Consider the following 8,502-nt stretch of genomic DNA (forward strand, 5'->3'; position numbering starts at 1 on the left):
CGACGCATCTTAAGAACGATCAACGTCGTAACTCGAGGACCCCCTGTATATATAATACCTGACAGGTAAGTGTCATGAACAAAATGATATTGTTATGATACAATAGAGTTTGTTCATACTTACCTTGCAGATATATATATAATCAAGTACCCACCCACCTCCCCTCAGGGGACAGTGGCACTAGAAAATCTGAATAGAAGATGGGAATGGTTCCTGATACCCGACTCCCAGCGGCGGGAATGGGTACTAACCACCTGGCCGATCACTGCGTGTGCCGGGAGTTTTGAAAATTCTGTCGGACTTCAGAGAATACAGCTATGTATACGTTATATATCTGCCAGGTAAGTATGAATAAACTTTATTGTATCATAACAATATCATTTTTTTGTAGAGTTAAGTGTTTGTTAAAGTGTTTCGTAAAGTTCAGTGTTAATGTTTCCTGTCATTTTTAAATATGTTTTGTAAAGTTACCGTATATACTCAAGTAACGTGCGATCTCGCATATCATGCGACCCCAAAATTTTCACCAATAAACAGTGGTTTTGTCATGTATCTCATGTATCATGCGAGTTCCTTTTCCGAGTTCATAAGGTTGGTGGTTTAGCATGCTAATGGCCGAGTCGTTCAGATGTGTGCTGCTGCTAGTGAAGTTACGGTAATTTTCTTACTAATCTTGAGAATTTAATAGAAGATCTCAAGATTAAAAAAGAATACCAAGATAATAAAATAATTGTAAAAATAACACGCCTTGGAGTCCTAAATCATTCTCTCTCTCTCTCTCTCTCTCTCTCTCTCTCTCTCTCTCTCTCTCTCTCTCTCTCTCTCTCTCTCTCTCTCTCTCTCTCTCTCTCAGAAATAAATACTGTAATTTGAATCTTTCACCAACGGGTATCAGTAAATGTGTAGACATTGTGTGCGTGTTTAAAAAGATGTGCAGTACACACATTCCGATGTTTCGGTTTTTGGAATTTTTCAATCTCGGAAATGTGAGGTCAGATGCATAATCAAACAAACATCACTACTGCAGCAAAAACATTTTTTTTCCTTTATGTTTTTCATTATTGTTATTTACTAATTACAGTTTATTTAAATAAATATTAATATAATACTGTTACATGAATGTGAGATAATTAAGATCACCTATAATAAAATAGTGGGACAATTAATATCATATTTTCACATAATAGCTATTATTATTTTCAAAACAAACATTCCGTAAAACGTAAAAAATATATGTACATAACAATCAAAATCTAATAATGTTTTGCAGTTCAACTTGTGAATTTCAACAATAAGTATGACTATATATTTCACCATATCGATCTTGCAGTTGAAGAGTCGTAAAATTTTGAGGATGGTCCGGGAAAAGGATTTGTACTTTGTGATTACGTATCGCTACAACACCATGTGGTATTTTCATACCACTATATTGATGACGCATCGCTACGACACACTGGTATTTTTCATACCCGTATACATTAAAGTTAAAATGATCATATTATATTATTGTTTTCACGAAGAAATAATTATATAAAGAAAATTATTGAGTAATTTTTGCCGTCAGCAGTCAGAAAATCACGAACATGGTAACGTTCAAACTTAGTGTCATCCACGGCATATGTCTATAAATAGAACAGAAGCAGAGGGCAGTCATTGGATAACAGATCTCCATGGCTACCAACCAGCCAATCAGGTGTTAGTTATACTACTCTGTGAATTTCTTAGAATGAACGTTTACACGTAATACACGGGAAGCTAACGATGATGCGTGTGCTTTGGATACAGTACGTAGTTTTTGTTTTTATTAGTGATTACTCTCCTCTCTCTCTCTCTCTGGTTAATCTTGGGATTTTCCACGGTCAACTCTTGGGATTAGTAAGAAAAATGCGTTTATTTGAGTAGCAGTAGCAGCAGCTGCAGCGCACACCCAAACAATAGTATTTACAAAATGAGCGGAGCTCTCTGGCTGGGCTGTTTTGGTCCACCCACGTGTTTGATCGCATATCTGCCAAATTTATAACAACAACAGAGATAAAACCATTTCTCCCATTACAGATATCAAATATTATCTTTTCCGTTGCACAGAATTCTAAATAAATTACGTAGGTTCACGATTGATAAAGTTTTTTTTATGCAATAACAAGAAACGGAGTCAGATTTTCTATCACCATGGCATCTCATTTTGGTGCTGTTGCGCATATTTCAACCAGTTCCACTACGTTTAAATCCATACTGACTGTACAGTCTGGAGGCAGTTCTCCCTTCTACACATATCTTGATTTCTTAATATCGTAGGTATAGAATAAATTGGTGAGCAAGGAAATATGAAATAAAGCATAACAGTAAGTTTGACGAGTGAGAAAATAAACAATCGTATACAGACAGACTCTCTCTCTCTCTCTCTCTCAATCTCTCTCTCGCTCTCTCTCTCTATCTCTCTCTCTCTCTCTCTCTCTCTCTCTCTTCTCTCTCTCTCTGAGAAAATAATAGAATAGGAAACAATGACTGAATATTGCTTGAATGCGATATGGCAAAGTTTTGGCCTGACTGTGGAGTGACTTTGACACCGACTTACAAGTTATTCCTGGTCATCTCACAGCCATGGATAGACATCAACTTCACAGCCGAGAAAGGGCAATCGTATAAAAAATAAATAGGTATGGAAAATGCGAAATGAGGACCTATGTTGTCCCATAAAAAAAGTTCTCGCTCGGACAGCTGTAAGATTTAGGGGAGAGAGAGAGAGAGAGAGAGAGAGAGAGAGAGAGAGAGAGAGAGAGAGAGAGAGAGAGAGCAGGGCCGAATAGGAAGGAGATTAAAGTACCTGGGAATGAAAACCCCTTATAATCTTATAATTATAGCCTCGGGGTTTGTCTCAAGGACATTCAAAGGTCTGTCACACACGGGCAGTTGTTGTTTTTGTAAAATTAGCGTAAGGGCAGATCTTTAAAAGCCACGCCAGAGAGCTCGCCACGGTGACAAGACTATACCTTCCATATGAATTGACGATGTCCTATACGAAGATTCAGGAGATGAAGATGAAATGATCAAAGATCTGGAAGATGACGAATATGATGACTGCCTTGATGGCAAAGAATTCAGAGCAGTATTTGATGATACGGACACAGAGAGCGACTTTGAGGATTTTAGTTTATTAAATTTTATGCATTTTTTTTTTTTACTTTAATATATTTTCACTTACCTGCGTATCCTAAAATGAAAATAATAGTTCAAGTAACAAATGTTTCTTTTACTGAGTAAAACAAAAAGTAAAAAATCCTTCGGTGTTGTGCCTTAATCAACTGATTTGGAAATATTAGATGTTTAGTCTAGAACAGTTAAACATGTTGTATAAACCAAAATAATGCAAATGGCGCACGATCGCTCTTTTGTATTTTAAAATACAATAGTAATATGAGAATGCATACAATATTATTTGATATAGTGAAGTACAAGTAAAGCCTAACTTTTTAAAAGATCTACTGTTTTTCTCCGGTAGTAACTATCGCGATCTGCCGATTTGGGAAAGCATAGACGGTACGCTAATTTTATACCGCATGTATGATGCGACCCCTTTAAAATTAGCCTCAAAATTATGTTTCAAAAGTCGCATAATATGCGAGTATATACGGTAAGTGTTCAAGTTTTCTGCCATTTGTCCTCCTCCTCTGTCGCCACTTTCGGAGATCGCCTCACTCGAAAGGTAAGGTTCCACATTTTACTACATATGTACGTATGTAGGTACAGTATTTCTTGTACCATGTACACTAATACACTTTATTTACAGGTATGTAGTAGTACATAGTAGTAGTATATGTAGTTTAAGTTAGGCATTGAATGGTCCAAATTATTGTATTTCATTGTTTATTGGTCAGTTTAGCTTTATTATAAAATTTACTGGGGTGTTTTTGTAGGGCTTGGAACGAATTAGGCAATTTTCATGTAAAATGTGGTTCAAGATACGAAAAAATCAGGTTACGAAGGCCGCTTTGGAACGGATTAATTTCGTATCCTGAGGTACTACTGTATAGTGCTAGTAGAGGCATTCCCTGGTTATTGTTGATCTGGTTTCATGGCACTTGTCTAGCACCAATTTCCAGGTAACGGCGCTGATACTTATCTAACAGAGGCGTCATTAATCGGTTACTGATGCCCTCAGTTTTCAGTGATTTTCACTTATCATCAAGCCGTTGGAACGAAACCCCTGCCGATTTTCTGGATTTTCTGGACTTCCATCATATAGGACTTCTTCTCTTGCCATCTGTCAATCAGCTTTTTCATATCTTGAGTCATTTCTTCTTTAAAAGCTATACTTAATTCACTAACATCGTATGATTATTATGACATGGTATGTCCTATCACTGATCTATACTCTTTTAACTCTTATGTCCTGATAGAATTTATATGCTCTACTATTACTTCTATATACTACTTAAAACATTTACTTTCTTACTCTCATACTTGCAAGTTCCCTTTCAGTATCCCAATGGTTTCCTTTCATTTAATTTCTCAATGGTTTCCTTTAAAAATCCTTCAGTTCCTCCGTAGCAAAAATCATTTTCATGTGTACACAAAATACCATTCAATTTATTGTCTTTTCTCCAAAAGAATATATTAAAGAATGTGTATATGTATATTGGGTTCTAGTCGACTTCTCTCACCTTTAAGCTTCTCCGCTACTTTTACTACCTTTACATGTACCATGCTTTTTTGGCTGCTCCTTGAGCCCATAAACAGTTTTCTTCAATTTCCATAATCCACTCCAACCAACTTTACTAGTTGGTTTTAAATATTACTTCTCTTTGTATTTCATCACCTTGTAAATATGCAGTTTTTGCATTTAATGTATAGCAATTCTAGTCTTTCAATTTTATTTATTGTCAAACAAAATTTTAAAGTTTCAGCATTGCATGTAGTAACTTCTTTTTCCCATTCAGCTGTTTCTTCAAAACTTCTAGCTACCAATATTGCTTTACATATTCTTTCCCCCCATTTTACCTTTTCAGTTGTTATCCATCTTGTAGATACATATAGCTTTTTGTCCAACATCATTTACCTCCTTATATATCTTGTTTTCTCTCCAACTTTGTCGTTCTTTTTCTATAGCTTCAATGATGCTTCTATTTTTAAATCCTAGCAAAACCTCTCTTTCATCTTCAGTTTTTTCTACATGACTTTAGGTAATCTCTGAAGTTACCCATTCCTTGTCACTTGACTGTGATCTTGTACATTGTACGAATCAGCCCAAGATTTACTTGATCTTTTTCCTGCAAGACTCAACATAGTCCATTCTTCTACTTGTTCTGTATCATTGTTTATAGCTCTAACTCTATTTCTGGTTTTGAATTTGGGTATCTCTTCTGTTCATTCACCTTCTAATAACTCACTTTCCCTTTCATCTTCCAGTGTTTCCTCTGCTAAATCTCTTTCTATAGCCTCCTCTGAGTCTGGATTCCTTCTCCCCCCATTATTTTATCTCTTATCCTTCCTGCCCATCTACAGCCCCTTCCTTTGGGGCACAGGATTTATCTTTCACAGTGTATGTTTGATCTATTTTAGGTATCTTTTCTTTTTCTGGTGATAGCCTTTGAATCTTAGTAACATGTATTCTAGCTCTTAGAGAATACTGATGTTTAACCACTACCATTTTACCCGATAGCCCCTCTACCTCAGCAGGTCCTCTTCATTGCTCTGACATCCCCCTTTTTATTTTTCTCTGGTAATGTTAGTATTATTTACCTTAGAAATATGATCTGAAAGGATATTTCATGAAGCGACATGGGCTGAGCCCAGAAAAATATATATCAAAACGTGGACGAATAAAAAAATTTTTTTTTCGAATACAATGGTGAAAGCGATGCTTTGGAATATTGCAAAGGAATAGCCATAATTACCAAATGAACTAAAGATTCTAGTTCTTTTTTTTTTTTTTTTGATATAATTTTTTAAAATGAATTTTTGGTGTAAACCAGTAACATTTTACAATGTTGGAATATCTTGAAGGATTTTTTAACTTGTTTCATAAACCAATAAAATTTTTTTTTTTTGTATTTTTAATTTTTTTGTTTGTTAATTTGCACCTTGTAGTAGTAAAGATAAAATTGACTAAGAAAATGGAAAGTTGTAGAGGGAAAAAACCCAATACACACACTATTTATATTTCTGGTGGTGAATAGTCTCCGGTGGCAAAATGACCCATGTGGCCAAAAGCTGGTGGCGAACTGGCGGTGGCTAATTGTCGGCGGCGAATTGGCCGTGTCGAATCGTCACCAACCCTTTTGAAACGTAGTTGTTTCAATCATATATTTTGAATATATCTTATTTCGTCTATTCTTGGTTAAAAATCTTAGTTTCATAAATGAGAATAAAGATATGGCATATTTTTTCCCCGGCGATGTCAGATCTGAGTTTAGGGGTCCTATGATTTATAAGAGCATTTAAAAGGTCATGGTCAATATCATTAAAAGAAACTCACTCTCGATCAGCCACTGTGATAAGTATGGACAGCCCAAGTGACTTGCAAATGCCTTCACCCACCATCTGAGGCCAAGGATATAGTTTATAATGTCCTGAAATACTTCATTTTAGAAAAACAAGGAGGTCCTGTAAGAGATGTTTCAAAGGCTATCCAAAGAACCTCTGAAGCAACAAAAGTGTCAAAAATGACTATTCATAGACTTAACAAGGAAGCAAGAGAGATGGGAAATATGGTGGAATCAACAGTGTTTCAAAAAAGAAAAGAGAAAGTGAGTCCTGTGACTGACTTGGATGATTTTGATTAAAATGTTCTGCGAAGAAGGAATGAGTGGATGTCTTTTCTTATAAAATGAACCAAACAAAACAAGATATTGAATCTCTAAGGTCATAATAGATCGATTGACTTATGAATTTATGTCCCAAGGCCAAACACCGGAGCCAACAGGCCATTCATTGCATCTACGTATAATTATAGATAGAGAATGAAGGAATAAATAATATCTGGAATAAAAAAAAAAAGTTAATGTGGAAGAAGCAAACCCTTTCCTTTGACTCCCAAGCGAATCTTCCTAAGAAGGATTATATTTGCGGGGAGTATTTGATGGGACGTACATACCCGTAGATATGACAACTCTGCCTTTTTTACCTGGCCCCACCAGAGCGATCTTAGAAAAGTAAACGCACTGTAGACTTGGTTCACGATGGAAACAGCATGCTCTGTGCTCGCTTACATCAGGGAAAAATGACCGTGCTTACAGTTGACTTGAAGGATGCATATTTTCAAATACACATCCACCAGTATTCCTGCAAGTACCTTCGCTTCCTCCTTGGGGAGACGGTGTACCAATTCAGGATATTGTTTCGAGCTCTCGACTGCTCTTAGATGTGGACTTGAGTGTCCTGAGGTATCTCAATGATCAACTTGATTTTTGTTACAGTTTGGGGATTGTGATAAATCTTGAGGAGTCCGATCTCATACCCAAGCACGGGTAAAGTACCTGGCAATGCTAATAGATATGTTAGCAGGAAGAGTTTACCCCTTGGGCTCTTGTATCAGCAGGTTCAGGAAGGCAGTTCAGCTGTTCTTGTCGTGACAGGAGCAGCCAGCTTGACAATTATAAGTCATGATAGGTCACCTGTCATCCTTGGAGAAGCTGGTTCCTCATGGGCGGCTTCACCTTTGGTCTCGCCAGTGGAGACTGAGGAACTTTTGGTTACAGTCTTAAGGCTCTCAATCCTTTCTTGTCCTCTTCTCACAGGAGGTGAGAGAGGACTTGGACTGGTAGCAGGACGACAGGAACCTCTTAGTAGGAGTAGACCCTCTTACTCCCCCTTCAGACATGCTTCTGTTTTCGGACACATCGACAGAGGGATGGGGCGCACACCTGGAGGAGTTGCTAACTTCAGGGGTGTGGAACCGTCACGACAGGCACCTTCACATCAAAACCCTGGAACTCAAGGTGGCCCATAGCTCTCCATGAGTTACAGAATCAAGTGATGGGGCAGTCTGTGGTGTTGATGAGTGACAATACCATGTTAGTGGCATATGTCAACAAGCAAGGGGGTCTTATATCCCGCTCACTTCATCAGTTGATACTGCAGGTGCATGAGTGGGCACCCACTCGGTAAAGCTTTCAACCAGGTATATTCCAGGCAAGAGGAACATAGTAGTGGCTGACAAACTCAGCCGCCAGAATCAAGTGGTAAGGTCAGAGTGGTCCCTGCACTCAGACATAACAGAAAGGCTGTTCAACCTGTGAGGGTGACCAGTCATAGACCTGTTTGCCACCCGGTACAGCAGGAAGTTGTAGACCTTCTATTCCATTGTACTAGACCATGGGCCGCTGAAGAAGATGCGTTCCACATCTGTGGGACAACCTTGAGGTGTACACCATTCCCTTGTTTTGTCTGATTCGCAAGGTTTATCAGCCGAGTGTTGGTCACCTCAAATTTAAGGATTATTCTGGTGGCTCTGGTTCTGACTCTGCTCTCCATGGCACTGCGAGAGAATCCTCCCAGGCATGA

Source organism: Macrobrachium nipponense, chromosome 20 (genome assembly GCF_015104395.2).
Source record: "Macrobrachium nipponense isolate FS-2020 chromosome 20, ASM1510439v2, whole genome shotgun sequence".
In the NCBI taxonomy this organism is placed as follows: domain Eukaryota; kingdom Metazoa; phylum Arthropoda; class Malacostraca; order Decapoda; family Palaemonidae; genus Macrobrachium; species Macrobrachium nipponense.